Here is a 21,773-nt window from a genome sequence, read left to right on the forward strand (position 1 = left end):
AGTGTGCCATACAGGCCACTGGGTCTCTGGGCATCCTGCTGCGACCCGAGGATCTGTCCAAGGAGAGCATCAGGAAACCCCTGGAGACCTTCCTTCTCTCGGGCACACGTTCCATCGAGTCTCTGGCCCACAAAGTTTCGAACTTGTGGGCAAACTCGATCTTGAAACGACGTGATGCGGTGGCCGAGAGGTTCCACTCGAGGGTTCCAGCCATGGATACCTTAGAGCTCAGACACTCTTCCATCTTGGGAAAGAGTCTATTTGAGCCCAAGGATGTGGAACAGGCAGCTGAGAGGTGGAGGAAATCGAACCACGATTCTCTTTTTCAAAGGGCTCTTACATATAAGCCCTACAAACTTCCAGCACCTCAACAACCTCGCCAATCCAAGACGACGAAACCGGCAGCGACAGTAAAGACGAACGTGTCCAAGCAGTAGCCCTTTCCTGTCAAAGACAAGAAGGGATGAAAGTCCTCCAGGGGAAGCAAGAATCCTAGAGGGAGTGGCCAAGGCCGCAAGCACTAGGATAGGCAATCCCCCTGCATGTCCACCAGTGGGGGGATGCCGGCAAGTTGCGCATTCAGGTGGCAGCAGCTCGAGTCTGATTCCTGTACGATCTCCGTGATCAGTCAGGAATATCGCGTCCCGTTCTTAACGTCTCTTCCTTCCCTGACAGCGAATCCAGTGGCGTTGAGCGCCTATGCCATGGATCGCTAGAGGGGCTAGCCCTTCGGGCAGATTTTTAGACCATGCTCAAGAAGGATGCTCTCCAGGAGGTCGTCGACGGCTCCCCAGACTCCTTCAGTCGACCCTTTCTCGTATAGAAGGCGTCTAGAGGCTGGAGACCCGTCATTTACCTCTCATCTCTGAACAGGTTTGTCAAACAAACTCCGTTCAGCATGGAGACAGCAGACACGGTCAGACCTGCAGTGAGACCGCAAGACTTCATGTGTACACTGGATCTGAAGGACGCGTACTTCCAGATCCCAATCCATCCGTCTTCCAGGAAGTGCTTAGGGTTCAGCCTAGACAACAAGATCTACCAGTTCAAGGTGCTGTGTTTCGGTCTCTCCACAGCACCCCAGGTATTCACCAGTGTGTTCACCCTGATATCTTCGTGGGCACACAGGATCGGCATCCGTCTCCTCCGCTATCTGGATGACTGGCTGATCCTGGCAGACTCAGAGTCGACCTTTCTTCGACACCGAGAGAAGCTTCTGGGACTTTGCCAAGATCTAGGGATCATGGTAAATCTCGAGAAGTCTTCTCTGCCTCCATCTCAACGACTGGTATATCTAGGCATGATATTGGACACCAATCTCCACAAAGCCTTTCTATCAGACGACAGGATAGCAAGGCTGAGGAGGGTCACAGATCCGTTCCTCAGACGAGAAAAGCTTCCAGCCCAATCGTGGTTACGTCTCCTAGGGCACCTTTCCTCCTTGGCCCGTCTGGTTCCAAACGGCCGCCGCAGGGTTAGATCCCTGCAATGGCGGCTCTAGTCCCGGTGGAATCAAGGCCTCGATTCCCTGGACATTCTGGTCCCTATGGGTCCTGCGGAACGGACGGACCTTCGGTGGTGGGGGACGGAGGGAAACCTTCGAAAGGGAGTGGATCTTCTCGTCCTCACCCCGGATTTGATGCTGTTTTCGGACGCTTCAAAAGGAAGGGTGGGGGGCCCACGTTCTGAACCACAGGATCTCAGGCCTCTGGTCAGAATCAGAAAAGTGACTCCACATAAATCTGCTAGAATGAAGGCCGTATATCTGGCACTTCAACAATTCCAACAGATCCTGGCGGCCCACTCCGTGGTGGTCGTGAGCGACAACTCCACGGTAGTGGCTTATATCTATAAGCAGGGAAGTAACTTTTTGCAACAGCTATCCCATCTTGCAGTAGAGATACTGAGATGGACCGAAGCCCACTCGAATCCACTATCGGCTCGCTTCATTCCGGGCAAGAGGAATGTGCTCGCCGACAGTCTGAGCAGAGCATTGCAGATAGTGAGTACCGAGTGGTCTTTGGATCCGCTAGTAGCCAACAAAGTCCTGACTTTGTGGGGTTCCCCGTCGGTGGACCTGTTCGCGACAGACTTGAACTTCAAGCTTCCGCTGTACTGTTCCCCAGTCCTGGTCCCCAAGGCACTCTGGTAAGATGCCTTCCAACAACGGTGGGACAACATCGACGTTTACGTCTTCCCACCGTTCGGTCTGATGAGAAGGGTGCTCAACAAGACCAGACTATCGGTCAACCTGGCAATGACCTTAATAGCTCCGTTATGGCATCATGAAGAGTGGTTCCCGGACCTTCTGCAGCTCCTGACGGAATTCCCGAGAGCTTCCTCCACGACATGAGCTACTCAAACAACCACACTGCAACATCTTCCACAAAGCCGTAGCATCGCATCAGTTTCATGCCTGGAGACTATCCAGCATATCCTCACAGAGAGAGGCTTTTCGCAACAAGTTGCGGAGAGGATGTCTCGACACCTGTGAAAGTCATCTGCAGGGGTCTACCTGGCGAAGTGGAGAGTCTTCTGTGGTTGGTGTCGTGGAAGGGGTATCTCTCCTCTCGATGCCACTATTCCAGCAATAGCAGAGTTTCTTGTGTATTTGCGGGAAGAAATGCGCTTTTCGGTCTCGGCGGTGAAAGGCTAACGCTCAGCCTTAAGCCTGGCCTCCAGGCTAAAGGGAATGGACATTTCTTCCTCGCTGGAACTTTCACTACTCATACGAAGCTACGAGCTCACCAGCCCTCAGTCAGAAGTGAGACCTCCTCCATGGAACGTGGTTCGTGTCCTCAGGTCTCTTAAGAGACCTCCGTTCGAACCATTACGCCAGGTCTTCTGATCGTCACCTGACTTGGAAGACGATGTTCCTGCTCGCTCTGGCCTCAGCCAAGCGAATAAGTGAACTTCATGGTCTCTCGCACGACGTCGCCCATTCAAGGGGATGGTGGGAGGTAACATCCGGGTTCGTCCCTGAGTTTGTTGCTAAGACTCAAAATCCTGGAGTTCCGGACAAACAGTTCGACTCCTTCAGGATTTCGAGTCTCCGTGCTGTAACAGATGACCCAGACTATCCCCTACTGTGCCCAGTACGGAGTCTGAGGCTCTATCTTAACAGAACAGCTGCAGTTCGTCCTCGAGTGAGAGCCCTGTTTGTGAGCACATGAAGGACGAAGAGGAGGGTCACAAAGTACACCATCTCACCTTGGATTCGCAGGGTCATCCACCTCTTCCTGAATCCAGACCCTCCTCTGCCATGTCGCCCTAGAACACATGATGTCAGAGGCATCGCTATGTCCCTGACATCCAAGAGAAACTTCTCAGTGACGCAGGTTGGGGTGTGGAAGCGTCAAACGACCTTCACAGCCCGCTACCTGCAGGACGTGACCCACAGGAAGCTCGATACGTTCTCTATCGGCCCTGTGGTGGCTACACAACAGCTGGTCTAACCTCAGGCTCCTTAATGGACGAGTAGCAGAAGGTTGAGGGCATTGTTATCCGTTTTTAGTCTACATGAATGAAAATGTATGCCTGGCCCTTACTCTTTTCTTCATCCTCCCCTCTCTTGGGGAAAGCAGCATCCTGGGTTCTTCGCATAGCTGACCTCAAACCACTGCAGGCAAACCATGCTTCCTTGTGTTCCTAGTATAAGATAATACTGTCGCGTCCCCCATACCCTGACGAGGTGGTATTGGGAACGTCCTAGCCTAGAGCTCCATCTAAGGACTTCAGGTCAACTTCCTAGGACGGGTCACACTTCATTCCTTCACACACAAGCATATGTAGGCCGCACGTTCCTTGCGGAGCAAGGAACTTGCGAGGTGCATGGACTCCTTATCTCGAGTGCTACACGCTTGGATTTTGAGTCCCCGGGCAAAGCCAAACCCAGTAAGGCTGGGACTTACCACCCTACCTAAGGGTTAAGTCACCCAATGTAAATAGCGTGGTTTGTATTTCGGTTACGGAACAAATGACAAATTTGGAGATAATTTGTATTTTTCCTAACCTTACAAACCTTAGCTATTTGCACATACTTGCCAGCCAGCCCTGTCCCCCGTGAAGTCCTACCTCTAAGCAAAGTGAATCAGTTCACTGGTGTGTGAGGGGGGAGGGGTAGCTAGCTACCCCTCCCCTTCCCCCTCACTAACTAGCGAGGGGGTAGTTAACCCTCGTTAAAAATCTAATGGCTCGCCATTTCAGCTACGCCGAAAGTAATACCCAATGTAAATAGCTAAGGTTTGTATGGTTAGGAAAAATGTAAATTATCTTCGAATTTGTCATGTTGATCCCCACTCCATTTTTGTGAAATGTAAAGGTAAAGTTTGGGAGTTGGTTGATTGTTGCGATGAATGTGTTTTGTCTGAGAGTGAGTGGTTGGAGTATGACTGCTACACTTGTAAGCTTGAAAGGGATGGGATCAGAAGGAGTAAGAGTTTATCTCATTTTTCCAGAGATTGTTCCCCTCCCCTTGTCAACGAACCTATTGATCCTTCCCCTGTAGTGGTAGTTCCAGATCCCTCTACTGTACTCCTGATGAACAATCTTTAAAGGATATGATGGTGGCCATTCAAGCCCTGGGCGTGAGAGTGGAGTCGCTCGCAGCGGACAGGACCAAGTTATGGTCTGACGTTAAAGAGTTAAAGAGTGCTAGTGTCAGTGCTTAAAGTTAAGTGAATTTAATCATTGCAGTGGAGGGTGTGTCTGCTCGGACCTGTCGTTCTCCTAGCCATAGACCTCTTCCAAGCTCCCCAACCCCTGGGTGAAGGAATTTCAACAGGCGGAAGGAAACGAGAGGTGTTAGCGCCTGAACAGTCGTCCCCTCGAGCGTACCCGTTGACGCTTCACAGGACGCTCGCCCTCGCCATGGGAAAGGCGTGATGAAAGTGTTTTCGTCCTTGTCGGATGATGCAGCGCCCAGACGGGGCTGGTGTCTCGCATCGAGACCTCTGAAGAGGAAGATTACCTTGGTCGAGTAGCGTCGTGTCATGACGCCTCAGGCTCCAGGTTGCAGCCATTGGAGCAGTCCGGAGCGTTTTCCTTCCTGCTCCGAAGAATGCTCTCCTGCCAAGCGCCCTGCTACGTCGGTAGGAGATAGAAGGAAGTCGGAAGCTGTCAAGCGTCCATCCCCACCGGTTGGAAGACAGTTTTCGGAGGCTGGTATGACCTCTGTGCATACTCCTCCTCCTCCTTCAGATTGGTATTCGTCTCCTGAACACTCTGCGCTTTCCTTGAGCGACGTAGAAGGCGATCTTGTTGAAGAAGCAACGTCTCCTGTTTGGCCGCAACAAGAAGTTGATCCTAATCTAAGTGTACTGCAAGATATGCAGCAGAAACTCTCTTCCCTCATGCAAGTCTATCAGCCTGCAGACAAGAAGAGAGTGGCTCACCAAGACGCTGAGCGTCAGGATTCTTCTCGCCTTGACGCCAAGCGTCAGAAAGGTAAGAGTCGAGAGTTCTTGACGCTGAGCGTCGAGTAGAGGAACAGCTTACCAAGCGTCGAGAGCCTGGTAGCCATGACGCCGAATGTCGTAAGGATGAACATCATGCTAAGCGTCGAGAGACTGGTATGCATGACGCCGAGCGTCAAGGAGTTGGACGTCGGGACGCCGAGCGTAAGAGCCGCGGACTTCGTGAAACCGAGCGTCGAAATCGCGAACGTCATAGTTCTGAGCGTCAAGATCGCGACCGTCATGATTCCGAGCGTCAAGCATTGGGACAACGTGATGCCAGGCGTCATGATCACATACGCGCCAGGTCTCTCCCGCGCACACGCGCCACCACTTGCCTGCGCGCCAATTTTCACCTGCACACGTGCGCCAATACTCTCCTGTGCGCACCAGTATTATCCTGCGCGCCCGTGTGCGCACCAATATTCTCCCATGCATGCGCACACACTCCCACAGGCACAGGTGCAGGAACTGCACCTGGCAAGGTCACCATCACCTCATTCCCCTCCCCTCAAATGCATTCCAGTATGCCCTGCGGGAGAAGGGAAACAGGCAACAGCAGTGGGGTTCAGGATCCCTAAACTGCCTTTTAAGGCGGACCCACCTATTACGGCGACTCCTTGTAGGGAACCTTTGGTCCCTTTCCCTTCAGGGGATCTGTCTGACAGTGCATCTTTCGGTCAGCAGCCTTGGTTCAGTGCCCTAGTCAGAGCTGTAACACAGATATTCAAGCCTGCCCTGTCACACCGCTCGTCAGAGCCACCTATAGCTCTGGATTCTCTACACGGAACCATGGCTTCCTCTACCCCTTTGAAGAGGAAAAGAGGAGTTTCCAATGTGGTCTCTTCCCCAAGGGTGAAGCTGACTCCGTGCAGACCATTAAAGCCAGTCCCTCCAGTATCTCCCCAGGGAGGCTCTCCCTTCCAGTCTGATGAAGACCATCCTTCACCAAGGGAATCGCGCGAGCAGAGGCACTCCTCCATCCCACCATTAGAGGAAACCTCCCTTCATGCTGAGAGTTCCCCTCAATCAGAGATCAGGAGGGACACGACACTCAGGTCTTCCATGTTAGAGTCTTACCTCCTTCCTGTGAAGGAGTCCAAAAACTCCAAGACTCTACCAAAGTTCTCCACTAGGACTAGAACGGAGACAGCCAGCCACTCAAGGAATGTCCGCGACTCACCCTAAGAAGAGCTCTTGAGGATAGGAGACTTCGCTGCGAGTCCAATATCAGGAGGAGACCAACAAGAATCAGAACATGCATTCTGGCAGGTTCTGACTCTAATGAGGGTTCTCAATGGGATTTCCGACCCAGAGATACCTCCTCGAGAAAGCAAAGACACGGTCCTAGACCGCGTCTTCAGCACTCAGAATCCCTTAAAGACCAGTGCAGCCCTGCCCTAGTCTCAGGGGTTGAAGAGCACTGGGGACAAGATCGCCCAACAGCTCTCCGAGTTTGCCTCCTCCAAACGTACCGGCTCTACGAACAAGCTCCTCCCACCTCCTCATGTACAGCAGAGGAGGTACTTTGAGACCTTGGAGGAGCCCAGTTCAGCTCTTCCACTTCACCACTCTCTGGAAGAGCTAACCAGGAGAGTCCGTCATAAGAGACTCTCCAGCCGGCAGGTCTCGTTCTTGGCGGCCGAAGACCTTAACCTGGAAAGGTCACTAAATATGCGATGCAAGGTATTTCGTGGCTGGACATTGGTTAGGGACCCTGGGTATCCTGATACAATACGAGGATTTCTTCAAGGAGCGTACCAGGAAAGTAATGGAGACCTTTTTACTCTCAGGCACTCGTACCATCGAGTTTCTTGCCCACCAAGTTTCAAATTTGTGGGCAAACACTATCTTGAAACATCGAGATGCAGTGTCTGAGAGGTTCCACCAACAGAGCCCCCACATCTAGATAAATAGGCTCAGACATTCCTCCTTAGAGGGGCCCCACCTGTTTGAGCCTAAAGACGCGCAACTTGCTGCTGAGAGGTGGAGGGAGTCTCGAAAGGTGGAGGAAGTCTCATCGAGACTCCCTCCTCCATAGGGCTTTAACATCCTATAAACCTCCAGCACCTCAGCAGTCCCGCCCAACCAAGACCGTGACGACGAAACCAGCAGCTAACACAACGGTGTCTAATAAGCCCTTTCCTGTCAAGGACAGGAAAGGCAAAAAGTCCTCCAGGGGAGAAAAGAATCCTAGAGGAAGAGGCTGAGGCCGCAAATGCTAGGATAGGCTCTCCCCCTGCGTTTCCACCAGTGGGTGATGCCTACAAAGTTGCTCAGACAGGTGGAAGCAACTCGGGGCTGATTCCAGGACAATCTCCGTGATCCATCTAGGATATCGCGTCCCGTTCATAACATCCCTCCCCTGACCAGGAATTCATTGTCAATAGACTCCCTTGCCATGGGATCGGCAACTCAAGTCCCGGTGGAATCAGATTCATGATTCCCCGGACATCCAGATCCCCATGGCATCAGCGGAAGTGACAGACCTCCAGTGGTGGGTGGCAGATGAGAACCTACGAAAGTGAGTGGATCTTCTAGTCCTCCTGCCGGATTTGATGCTGTTCTCAGACGCTTCAAAAAAAGAGAAAAGGGTGGGGGCCCACGTGCTGCACCACATGACCTCAGGCCTCTGGTCAGAGTCAGAAGAGTACCTCCACATCAATCACCTAGAGATGAAGGCCGTCTTTCTGGCCCTTACAGTTCCAACAATTCCTGGTGGGCCACTCAGTGGTGGTGATGAGCGACAATACCACAGTAGTGGCTTACATCAACAAGCAAGGAGGTACTTTTTTTCAGCAACTATCCAATCTAGCAGTAAAGATACTGAGGTGGGCCGAAATCCACTCGATACCACTATCGGCATGCTTCATTCTGGGCAAAATAAATGTGCTCGCCGACAACCTGAGCAGAGCATCTCAGATAGTGAGTACCGAGTGGTCTTTGGATCATCTATTAGCCAACAAAGTCCTGACTTTATGGGGTTCTCCGACTGTGGACCTCTTTGCAACGGCCCTGAACTTTAAGCTCCCGCTGTATTGTTCCCCAGTCCCAGACCCCAAGGCTCTCTGGCAAGATGCTTTCCAACAACGGTGGGACAACATCAACGTTTACGTCTTTCCCCCATTCTGTCTGATGAGGAGGGTACTCGACAAGACCAGAACATTGGTCAATCTTTCAGTGACCCTCATAGCTCCGCTATTGCATCACGCAGAATGGTTTCCAGACCTTCTGCAACTCCTAACGGAGCCTCCGAGGGAACTCCCTCCACGACACAATCTACTCAAACAACTACATGCCAACGTAGTCCACAAAGCCGGAGCTTCGCTACCACTTCATGCCTGGAGACTATCCAGCACCTCCTCTCTCAGAGAGGATTTTTGCAACAAATTGCGACTAGGATGTCTGGATTCCTGTGTAAGTCATCAGCAGCAGTCTACCAGGCAAAGTGGAAAGTCTTCTGTGGTTGGTGTCGTGAAAGTGGTATCTTACCTCTCGATGCCACTATTCCAGCAATAGCGAAGTTCATCGTGTATTTGCGTGAAGAAATGCACCTGTCAGTCTCGGCAGTAAAAGGCTATCGCTCAGCCTTAAGCCCCGCCTTCAGTCTGAAAGGAATGGACATTTCCTCATGGCTAGAACTTTCCTTACTCATACGGAATTATGAACTTACCTGCTCTCAGTCAGAAGTGAGACCTCCCCCCATGGAACGTGGTTCGAGTTCTCAGGTCTCTTAAGAGACCTCCCTATGAACCATTTTGTCAGGCAACCGATCGCCACCTGACTTGGAAGACGGTGTTCCCGCTAGCTTTGTCTTCGGCCAAACGAGTCAGTGAACTTCATGGTCTCTCATACGACATCGCCCATTCAAGGGGATGGGGAAAAGTAACGTTCAGCTTCATCCCTGAGTTTATTGCTAAGCCTCAGAACCTGGGAGTAGCGGATCCACGATTCGATTCCTTCCGGATTTTTAGTCTCCGTACTGTAACAGATGACCCAGACCATCTCTTACTATGCCCAGTGAGGAGTTTCAGGCTGTATCTTAAGAGAACAGCCACAGCCCGTCCCCATGTGCCTCCACTATTCGTCAGCACAGAAAGGACCAAGAGGAGGGTCACCAAGAACACCATTTCAGCATGGATTCACAAGGTTGTAGACCATGCATTGAATCCAGACCCTCCTCCTTTACGTCACCCCCAGAGCTCATGAAGTCAGGGGCGTAGCTACATCCCTGGCATTCAAGAGAAACTTCTCAGTGACGCAGGTTCTTCAAGCTGGAGTGTGGAATCGTCAGACCACATTCACATCCCACTACCTGCAAGACGTGACCCACAGGAGACACGATACGCTCTCTATCGGTCCTGTGGTTGCTGCACAACAGCTGGTTTAAAACCTCAAGCTCCTTGATAAGTAGCAGAAGGTTGAGGGCATTGTTACCCGGTTTTAGTCTGCGTGAATGAAATGGTTTGACTGGCCCATACTCTTCTTCATTCTCCCCTCTTTTGGGGAAAGCAGCATCCTGGGTTCTCTGCACAGCTGATCTCAAACCACTGCAGGTAAACCGTGCTCCCTTGTGTACCTAGTATTAAGACTAATACTGTTGAGTCCCCATAACCTGACGAGGTGGTATTGGGAAAGTCCTAGTTACACAGTTTTTCCTTCTAAAGAACTCAGAATAACTTTACCTGGACAGTCACACTTCTATATACCTCAACACACAGCTTGCATAGGCCACGGACCTTGTGTAATAAGGTTTTAGCAAGGAGCAGGGACTCCTTATTTTTGAGTACTAATATACTCAGATAAGGAGCCCCCAGGTTATGCCAAAGCTAGATTGTCAAGGACGTCCACCCTACCTAATGGGTGAGTCACCCCTATGAAATAGTGTAGTTTGTATTCCAGTTACAGAACAAATGACAAATTCGTTGATAATTTGTATTTTTCCTAACTATTCAAACCTTAGCTATTTAAGCAAACTTACCCGCCAACCCTATCCCCCTTGAAGTCCTACCTCCAAGCAAAATGAGCTCAATCACAGGTGTGTAAGGGGGGGGTAGCCAGCTACCCTCCCCTCCCCCATCTAACTAGCGGTATGGGTAGTTAACCCTCGTTAAAATTTAATGGCTCGTCATTTCAGCTACGCCGAAAGTAATACCCCTATTAAATAGCTAAGCTTTGAATAATGAGGAAAAATACAAATTATCTACGAATTTGTCATATTACTGTACTTACCAATTTCTTATATTTTTTTTACTTTCCGTTATGGAAAGATAGTTTTTCTGTACTGTACAGTATATGTGACTCCAACCATTTCTCTTCCTGTGGGAGAGATCGTTGCCAAATCCTTCCATGAGGACGAAGAAAGAAGCGCATTACTATTATACTATTTGTTTGCACACTCCTAAGGGAGCTCCATCTCCTCTGTTCATAATCGCATACTCCTACGGGTGCGCCATATTACATGTTTGCTCTTTTATGCTCCTATGGGCGTGTAATGTCACCTGTTTACAATCGACTCGCCTGCTGTAGCGCTGCGTCATATGTTCGCAATTACATGTTCCTGTGGAAGCCCCCACCCCTCCTGTTTGCGATCGCTTGATCCATCTTGCCTGTTTACGATCGCTCACTCATACTTGAGCTGTCACCTCACCTGTTTGCAGTCATGCGCATTTATGGGAGCGCCAAATCACGTTTGCGGTCATGCACGTTTATGGGAGTGCCACCTCACTGGGTCCCACCTCACTATCTCGCATGCTCTCGATCGCACACTCCCATTTCACCCGATTGGAGTCGCATACCTGTAGCCTGCTCAGGATTTCGCTCCATTTCACTTACTCACTATTTTGTATCACCTTATGTGCTTGCTATTGTGCACCTCTTTACTTGCTCACGATCGCACACCACCTTACCTGCTCCCGATTGTGCATTCCTTGGGTAGGCTTATGCCACTTTTTAGAAAGCACAAGCTCCCCTTTTTGTAATGGCTTGCCCTACTTGGTGCGGCCTGGTCGGATCTTTGTGTCATACCTGTTCGCGCTTAAGCTTGATATCTCCATATCGAGAGCAATCTACTGTTCACTCATCCTTCTAGAAAGCTATGCTCACCATCTAATGAGAGCTCACATTCACCTTCTAGTATGGCAAAGAACTTGTAAGTTGTATGTTTGCCTTAGAAGATGATTTCCTAGATGATATGCATCAGTATGAGATACAAGTACTTAAACACTGGCTACGTGTGCTCTCACAAGAACGAGCATGTGAAATGCCAGTAGGAGTAAGGGCCTCCCCTTCCTCTTCCTTTCCTGTACTAATACCCTCCAGCTTTTGGGAGAGTGAGGGAAAAGATGCGTACCGAAAATCGTTCCTTCGAGAGCAGACATTGGTATGCACTGTTTATCAGCCGTGGTTGGTCTTTCACTGAATACAGTGCCCTCAACAGAATGCTACTACGACACTTATGGGAAAGATGTTGTCTAACTAGGTCTGATCACTGTAGCTACGTGGTGGTGTGGTACATAACAAGAAAAGCAGTATGTACTGAGATCGTTCCCAGCACTGTGTGGTTCGCACAAGGATGCAACTTCTCACACTCTTGTTTCTAGTACTTGGCCTTGAATGGGATTAAGATCTTGTTTTCTCATTTGGAAAAAAAAGGCAACTCACTAACCCCAGTAACTTGGAAGCAGAGTACATCTTCACCTTGAACATACCGAAAATGCCTATTCCTGGCGAATACAAGGATCAGGTATTTACCGCACTTGCTCGACACTATTTGATCGGGCGCTTCACATATTTTCTCTAGGTGGGATTTTTGGTATGGATCACAGGAGCTCATGCTTCCAGTACCCCGTCTCATACGAGACCAAACACAAGCAATGTTGGGTAGGACAGCAGGCACCCTTATCCCATTCCTGCCTCAGGATGTTAGGGATGCTTCGATGACACCATTGTGCGAGATCTTTCGACTTGTAGATATAGTACTACTCCTCGATCTAGATCTTCCCACACTCACTGCCTGATCCATTACTGGGTTATCCCAAATGCCCAAATCTTCCATCTCTATTGCACTCTAAACATTAGAGCAGTCGATTTCTTAATTCTTATCTCAGCACTCATACACGCACTGAGATGCCACATCATGTGTGCACGCAGGCTTGTTGGCAAGGGGCTCACCTATTAAAAGAAACTTTGGGGAGTAATAGTTGTACCTCACGAAAATTTATATATAACTTTACCCCTACATCATTCAAAGATATTCAGATGTTCAATGACCAAGAACATGTCATAACAGAGGTCAGTTCTCTGATGAAAGGCCACGGTTTCAGGTGCACTCTTCTGTTCGTGCCCAGTCTAATTACGAGTTTTCTTTGCACTCAACCTGTTCACACGCATGCAACTCTATGCATCCCCTCAACCTTGGATGAGTATTCAACTATGCATGCAAGTTTTTCTAGTCGCATGCATCCACCTGTACTATATTACTCGCCTGACACTAATCTTGCTATGATACGGAAAAGGGCGGTTTGAATAATCTACTTCAGCCAGATGACCATATCAAAGCATTTCTGTCTCACTGAACACAGTCTTCTTATAATTTAACATTGCTGAAGATTATGTAGTTATTTAATGCAAGCCCATGGCATTTCATGCACACATCAGGTTCTGGTCCATAGGTTCTCGATTCTTAGGTGTGAAGCATTGGTACTAGGTCATTATTAGTTGTAAGTTATCATGATAGTAATTCATTTCTGTTTAATATTTTCTTATTTCTGCTACCTTCATTATGCACTTTACCATTTCTTTTGTTGGGTTTGATAATCCATTTAGTGTCCCCTTTTTTTTAGTGTTTCATGCCTCTTTTCTTCATACGAATGAGTCCTTTACACCTTATATAATGCACAGTCCATAGCTTCATATATTTTTTTTCTAGCAGGTTAGCATTGCCTTCATGATTATAATTGCCGCTCTTTTACGTAATTCATATACAATATATATATATATATATATATATATATATATATATATATATATATATATATATATATATATATACATGCATACATTCATACATACATACATATACTGTATATACATGCATGCATACATACATACATATATATATATATATATATATATATATATATATATATATATATATATATAAAGGCCACTTATTTACTCTTTTATGACTCATTAGCTATTATTTTTTTTTTATTTAGTCTTTATTATGCAATCTGAAAACATGCTAATTTCTTTTGTACAGATTTACGAATATATAGAGTTCATTGATTTAGTGCAGCCTTTAAGTCTGTATATAGAAACAACGTATAAATAGCGACAATTCTAAAAGAAGAGTTTACGGTTTTATTTAAGAATGTTCCTAACTCCCATGGTATTTCTTTTTATTATTTTGGTATTTGTCCCTTTTGGGTAGACCATGGGGGAAATGAGATTACATTTTGCCGTTTTTAAGACGAAAATGACGGAAATGCTGACTAATTTTTCCATATTTCTTTCTCTTGTGGTGAATGAAAGAACAACTTTCATTGTCTTCTCTTACTTGTGTAATGGTTAATGCTGCTACTGCAGTAGCATGCAATCTATATAGCATTCTTAATTTCACTTACATTAGGTCTATCTCACGTAGACCTAAATGTAAAATCTTCACTTAAGAAAGGCTGACGTTTTCAGAAGCCTTCATAGCTCAGTGGCTAGAGCGCTGGTCTAGTAAACCAGAGGCCGGGAGTTCGATCCTCCCTGAAGGCACGGAGAACAGGTGCCAACTCCACCGTTTTTACTTGAGGTGTGCCTTAGTTTGCGGTCATGTCAATTTCTGTTAGGGAGTAATTCTTAGTTCATTGGCGTTCACGCAATACCCTCTGTTGTGAAGGGACTACGCTGTATAAACGAATGTTCATGTATCCGATGCTATTAGCTTATGGATACTGCTGCTGTTTTGAGCAATTCTTAGTTCGTTGGTTCATATCGTCTTTCGTAGAATACTCTATATTATTGTCAAGCGTTGTCATATGACTCATTTATGTCATATAAGTTCGTGCTCGTACTTACATGGGAGTAACTTTGTTTTTTTCCCCTTTGTATTGGCTGGTGAAATGTTTAGTGTGGTATTATGAAGATGCTAATAGACTTACCATATCATGTTGATGCATAGGTTTGATTTCACACATGAAACAATTGTAATTAATAGAATAATCTATTGTGCATTGGTTTGAAATGTATTTATGATAGTGCTATTTAGTATTGCTGTAAAGTAAGGAAGCATTTAAAAAAAAAAGGAAAATTTAAAGGTTCCAGGTTAATAAGTAAAGCTATAGATTTCGATTCCACACTCCATGCCAAATTGTACTGTGTAGGTAATCGGATGTTATAAAATGAGTTTATATAATTTTATTGCAATCGGATGAGATATGATAATCTTCAGGATATATACATATATGCTCCTAAGACTAGGATAATCTAATATTCATATTAGATGTATATTTAGAGTAATTCTGCACATGCAATCTGTTCATCTCGTTTCTATTGTCTATTTATATCATAATTAGTTATTGGTTTTACGATCTGCTGCGAGAAGACATCATCATATTTAATCTTGGGGGTTTAGCTAATAAAGAATGAATATCTATTCATTTATTTTCATATATTTAATTTGATTGTTCTGTTTTCGTGTTTATTTCATGTTAATCGTTGGTGCTTATGTTAATAACTAACTTATTTGGTCCTTGCGATGTGATATCTATTTCGTATTTTCGACTTTAAAAAGATAAGTGTTACGGATTTTATGAATAAAAGAAAATAAATCAACAATGTGCTGCTGAATCTCTCTCTCTCTCTCTCTCTCTCTCTCTCTCTCTCTCTCTCTCTCTCTCTCTCTCTCTCTCTCTCCGAGTATTAATTTATCATAATTATCCTTCGTGCTTGCCTCCCCAGCTGTGATATCTTTATATACGTTCATGCTTGTATTTTAAGGCATGCACTGTATACAGTTGCCTGTCGAAATCAGATATGATTTATGGATAAAAGCTTGACAATTTAATCCATTTATCGGTAATTGTCTTATGTAATTTGATATCAGAATGTTAAAATAAACATTCTTCTCGATTGTACTTGCTGGGGTAAGACGATATTAAAGTAGCAATTTATAATTGGTGGTACGTCCCCTCGTATATTTCTCCCCTAAACGACGTTGGAGAGACTGAAAACAAAATAGCTTAGGGAACTCGTGACAACAGAAATGGCAAAGTGACAAGAAGTCAGATCGCTTATACATTTCTCGGATGCCTCCATGTGTGTGTGTATTTATGTGTATATATATTATAGTATATATTTGTAAATATATAAGTGTGTGGGTGCGTTTGTGTATTTTCTGCCTTATTGGCGTCTGACTCGTAACGAAATAAAAGCACAGATGCGTCGTATTTATACTAAACGTGGATGACCGTAGATAAATATGATTTAATAGAAGAGGATAATACGGAATCACTGGTAAACCGAATATAGTTTGGTTTGAATTTAATGTTTGACATTGATTCCAAGTTATTTTTTTTTATAGAGTCAACATTGATAACTGCGATGGCCTTCGACCATGATAATGACTTTACCCAAACGTTTTATGGAATTCATGTTAGATACCTATACCAAAAATCAAAGAGTGAATAAAATCTGTGATTTGTTTCCCGGTGATTCCGAAATATTCTTTTACCTTGAATCTGAGGGGACGAATGGACAAACGTCGATCGTATTCACAGATTCTATGCCCCAGCTGACTCAAAGGGGAAATTATTCATGAATGTAATATCAGGGTAGATGTTGCAAAGGATATGGTGCTGAAAGGAGGCTGTGAGGAAAAACTGCAGAAACTGTAAAATTATTATGAGTGTGTAAGAGGAGAAAGTTGAGAGAGAAAAGAAACTGATTAAGGTCATGAGGGGAAATGGAAATGCGAAAGAGGGAGCAATGGTGGAAGAGTGGGATTAGTTAATTTGTATATGCATGTTGAAGTATTGGATGATGACAAGATGAGAGGAGAAATCTGTTACAGGATAGGAGAAGTAAGAAAGGTAGTAGGATATATAGAAAAGTTTGGTGGCGCACTGATATTTTCTTAAAAGACTAGCGGGAATGCAAGAAAGGAGCGTTGAAACAACTCTTTATTGAAGTTAGGTATGACAGTTGGTTGCAAATAAAAGCAAAACAAGATTTGTATCTATGAAAATTAGTTATTTCTGTAGGATTAATGTTGTATGAAGAATTGATAGGGGGATAGTAGTGGAGATATCCAGAAGCGGTAAAAAGCTTAGCATAAGTGAAAGGAATTATCTAAATTTTTTAGGTGGATCAGTCCTTTAGAAAGAATTGTCAGCCATAAGTAAGGGAAAGGTTTTTATTTCTAACAAGTACTAAAAGGAGAGAGAAAAGGAAGGCCTCGAAATGGTTGAATAGATATTGTGAAGGACTCATTTTAAAGCAATGGCCTATAGGTTATATAATTAGAGCTTATGACTTCTGTGTAGATGTATGGAGTGACTAATGGTGTAGAAGTTTTATTGCTTACCATATTTATCCGTGTTTCATCAGCCAAAGGATGAATGTGAAAGTGACTTGTGATTTTCTTTAGTGCCACACCTATAGGAAAAATGGTATATATATATATATATATATATATATATATATATATATATATATATATATATATATATATATATATATATTTGTTTATTCATGTATTTATTTATTTATTTAATTAATTAATTTATTTATTTATTTAAGTAAGTATAATACTCTCCTCCCCAGTAACAATTATGTAATCGAGCCTGACATAGTAAATATTAATTATTTAAAGACATTTAAAAAAAAAAAAAAAACATTGCACGTCTTTCTAACGAAAGCACTGAAATGGGCACTTGGTAGTTTGTCAAATATTATTGGTTGCAGCTAAACAAGAAAGTGCATAAGGTCAGTAATTATATCCCATAAAAAATTGCCGAGAACCAAAGTTATAGTCTTTTCGAGTGATTTCCTGAAAGTAAAAGACGTTCATTTGTAATGTAATTTTAGCAAATAAGTGTTATTCCATACAGGGGGGTAACTTAAAAAAAAAATAAAACAAAAACAAAAAAACATGAGGTACTTACTAGCATTTAGAAAACTCTAATTTTGTTGGCTGTAACCCTGTGTTACATTTTTATTGCCTATCTTCTTTTCCAATAAATTTCAATCATCCATCCATTGCTATATCTATCTTTTCCTTTGTCGTCATAGTTTTCGATTTTGCACCTTTTTCACTAATGTCATCTTCAATAATGTTCACAGCTCCAGACTTTAATTCAAAACACACTGATGCAACGTGTTTACCGTGTTTTAAACATTCTAAAATTTTGGGTTTTTACGTATTTGATAATTTTCCCTCTCCTTTAACTCTTCTTAGTTCTTACTCATAACAATAAATATACATTTCATCTCCCCAGATTCTGGCGTTTATTCGCTCGAATTTTTTATCCACATAACGTTCAGAAAAAGGAAAGTTGGCTTTTCATTCCCTTCATACATTACCTAGTTGCTCCCTTTGACGTCCATATCTTTTCTCAAAATATTTTGATTGTTCATCACTTCTCTTGTAGTTTGTTTATTTCCTTGTTTCATTTCCTCACTGGGCTATTTTCCCTGATGAAGCCCTTGGGCTTATACCATCCTGCTTCTTCAACTAGGGTTGTAGCTTAGCTTATAATAATGACCCTAGTTGTCCTCCCCCACTTTTTTATGCTCCCACTATCTTGGTAACTGTTTCATCCGCATGGTTTTGTGATGTTCCATCGTGATTATACTCTTGCTAACATTATTTTTTTCAATTTGTACAACCCAGTATAATATATATATATATATATATATATATATATATATATATATATATATATATATATATATATATATATATATATATTTGTGTGTGTGCGCGTACGTGTTTGTAAATATGTATAATATATGTATCTATAATATATATTATATACACTTATATATATGTTATGTATTATATATATATATATATATATATATATATATATATATATATGTATATATATATATATATATATATATATATACATACATACATACATATATATATATATATATATATATATATATATATATATATATATATATATATATACATACATACATACATACATATATATATATATATATATATATATATATATATATATATATATATATATATATATATATTCTTAGTTTTTCGCTCAAACCATATTCCCATAGGTGGTAATTCCAAGAAACGACCAAAAAAAAAAAAAAAAGGTCTTAACATTTAACCCTTTACTACTCCAGGATTAACCCCCATATAGTCAGCCATTCAATTTTCCATCTCAAAGGACTCCTCCGTAACATGTTGCTACTCGCACTTTATCTCTCATCTTATCTTAAGTTATTCACACTTTTCATCAACATATTATCGTCCATTACACTATTTTTTCACTCGTTTCATCAACATATTATCGTCCAATGCTTTATTATTCACACTTTTCATCAATCTATTATCGTCCAATACTTTATTGTTCATTCTTTTCATCAATCTATTATCGTCTATTACTCTTCACACTCTTCATCAACCTATCATCTTTCATTACTGTATTACTACCTCTCTCTGAAAAGGGTGAAGTTTCACTTATTTTCAAAGTTCATTTTTGACATTTGATACATAATCAGAAATGTAATGGCTTTGAAAATTTTTTTCTAATTTTTAGTCGTATTGTCATTATATCTGTTAATTTCACATTTGTTCAGACCCTTATATTCTATTTGAGGTAAGTAAACATATGATAGGTTCTGTATTTTATCATTCGCAAAAAAATTAATGTCCATAACTTAGTTCCGAGGTTAAAAGAATTGGATTTTACTTCTTATCCTTGCAGAAGTAAGTTGACATTAGCTTTTACGTCATTTCTCGAAAATAATTGAGTTCTCTCCTGTTTGAGACGTGCACTTTGCGGAAGAGTGCAACACACACACACACACACACACACACACACATATATATATATATATATATATATATATATATATATATTGTATATATATATATATATATATATATATATATATATATATATATTGTATATATATAATATGTATATATTGTATATATATATAATATATATATATATATATATATATATATATAGAGAGAGAGAGAGAGAGAGAGAGAGAGAGAGAGAGAGAGAGAGAGAGAGAGAGAGAGAGAGAGAGAGAGAGAGGTGGGGGGTGGGGGGGGGGGACAATTTAGGTGCTTTTAAGGATGTATTATGTAGAAGTTAAGTTTACAAGTGAAGGGTGGTGGGATTATATGAACGAAAGAGTGGCCTGCAGTGGACTAGAAACAACTACATTTGTTTATATGTATATATATATATATATATATATATATATATATATATATATATATATATATATATATATAACAGATGGGAAAGAGATTTTAATGTTTATAGTCTAAGATGAATTGCATGAAAAAGGGTTAACACACTTGTAAATTGTTGGGTAAGATGAATTTCAAGAATGAATTAGGGCCTAAGCACACTGGCGACTTTGTAGAGCCACAAGAGGATGCGTTTTGTGGCGGGAATATTTTCTCCCATAGGTTCCCAGTGTTTTCAAGCTTTGCCGATCACAATTGTGTCTGTGGCTCGCGACTGTGGCAAGCTGTCGCTCGTCCCCTCCACAAACAGCGCATTTTGTGGCTGGCTGAGAGCATACTAGCGACCTCTGGCGACCACATGTGGCTGCTAATCAGTGATGCAGGAAACTTCGTAGATGATGTGGCGACCACATGTGGCCGGGTATTCAAAACATAACCACATGTGGTCGCCACATGTGGTCGCAACTTGTGGCTCTAAAAAGTGGCTAGTGTGCTCTGGCCCTCCGGATGCATAGTATAAATGGAAAGAAATATAATCTATTTGAAAGAATGTGCTTGAAGAATGTTGTTAGGTAGTATAGGCATCTGTATACTGTAGAGTTCATAATTTGTAGGTGATAGGAGGGAGTAATCGTGGAAACCTAGAAAGTGCTACAAAGATGGAGCAAGGAAAGGAAGGTCCTTCATTTCTATAAATTGTATACCAGTTTGAGGTGGATGGTGCTCAATATTTCTTTGGTGGAAGTTATCTGCACAAGTGATTCATCCACGATTAAACACTAATAAGAATGACTATGGATGTTACTGTTATTTCTTCAAGGGACAACTAGCTGATGCTAAAATTAATGTTAATGTCATTGATAATTGTAGCAAATTAATGAATTAGTTCAGGCTAATGAATTAACACAGACTTTTGTATAGCCGTGTATTTCCGATGTTTCACTGTAAATGATGTTTGAAAGCTTGATAAAAAAAAAGCTTTGTCAGAAGTGGGATTCGAACCCACGCCCTCAGAGAGGACCAGAAAGCCCACACGCCTCGTCACCCCTCTATCAGAGGGGAAGAGTCTAACCTTGAGTCTGGCGCCTTAGACCACTCGGCCATCCTGACATTGGTAGAGTTGCCGCTTGATTTTGAGTTGTAACTAAGGGTTGCTTTTTTGTTTTTTTCTCGGTTCCCTCCCGTTGGATTGTAAAGTTCAATGTATAAATTACCTTTGATATCCTTTATATGTGATGAGTCATGTATTTCTAGAATAAAAATGAAAGTTTATCGTAATCGAATTACCTTATTGGACTATCAATTGTATGTCTTTAACAGTGGCGGCTCGTGGCCAAAATTGTGGGTTGGGGGGGGGGGGGAGGTTGCTGCTCCAGAAAATTCTAGGTCTTTGGTTTGATATTATTTATGAGGAAACAAACAGGTAAAGAAAGTTTATTCATAAACTTGATTGAATCTTATAAGAAAAAAAAAAGCAAACATGGTCTATTTATTTAAAGAAAATACATATTTTTCTTGTTTTAGTTTGTTGCAAAAAGCTCAATAATTTTCTCCTTGATCTGTGGACGAGAAGAGAGAAATTTTTTCTCCGAATTCGAAGTGCTTCTTAGAAAAGTTTTTGTTTTCAGTGTTGAAAAGGACCATTCTGCCTTTGATATATTCATGGGAATTTTCAAGAGGATTTTTATCATATTATTATTACTAAGAACATCATTTACCGTAGATTATTTCCCAAGATGAATTTCATCAGTTCAATTAAGTTGAAATGTTTATGAATATTAGACCTATAGTAGTTTACTTTTAGTTCAATTTTAAGTTGTGTAAGTCACTACTTCCACCAGCCCTACAAGTTTGGAACTGTGGGA

At 42.9% G+C, this 21,773-nt stretch overlaps 2 non-coding genes across 2 annotated transcripts; one reads left to right on the forward strand and one right to left on the reverse strand.

Moving 5' to 3' along the window:
- Window positions 1-14,146: 14,146 nt before the first annotated feature.
- Window positions 14,147-14,219, forward strand: TRNAT-AGU (transfer RNA threonine (anticodon AGU)). Its single transcript has one exon. It is a non-coding gene; the product is annotated as a tRNA-Thr (tRNA).
- Window positions 14,220-20,889: 6,670 nt separating this feature from the next.
- Window positions 20,890-21,018, reverse strand: TRNAL-CAA (transfer RNA leucine (anticodon CAA)). The gene is made up of 2 exons: window positions 20,981-21,018; window positions 20,890-20,934 (listed from the first exon to the last, which is right to left on the reverse strand). It is a non-coding gene; the product is annotated as a tRNA-Leu (tRNA).
- Between the last annotated feature and the right edge of the window lie 755 nt (window positions 21,019-21,773).

Source organism: Palaemon carinicauda, chromosome 37, assembly GCF_036898095.1.
Source record: "Palaemon carinicauda isolate YSFRI2023 chromosome 37, ASM3689809v2, whole genome shotgun sequence".
NCBI classification, from domain to species: domain Eukaryota; kingdom Metazoa; phylum Arthropoda; class Malacostraca; order Decapoda; family Palaemonidae; genus Palaemon; species Palaemon carinicauda.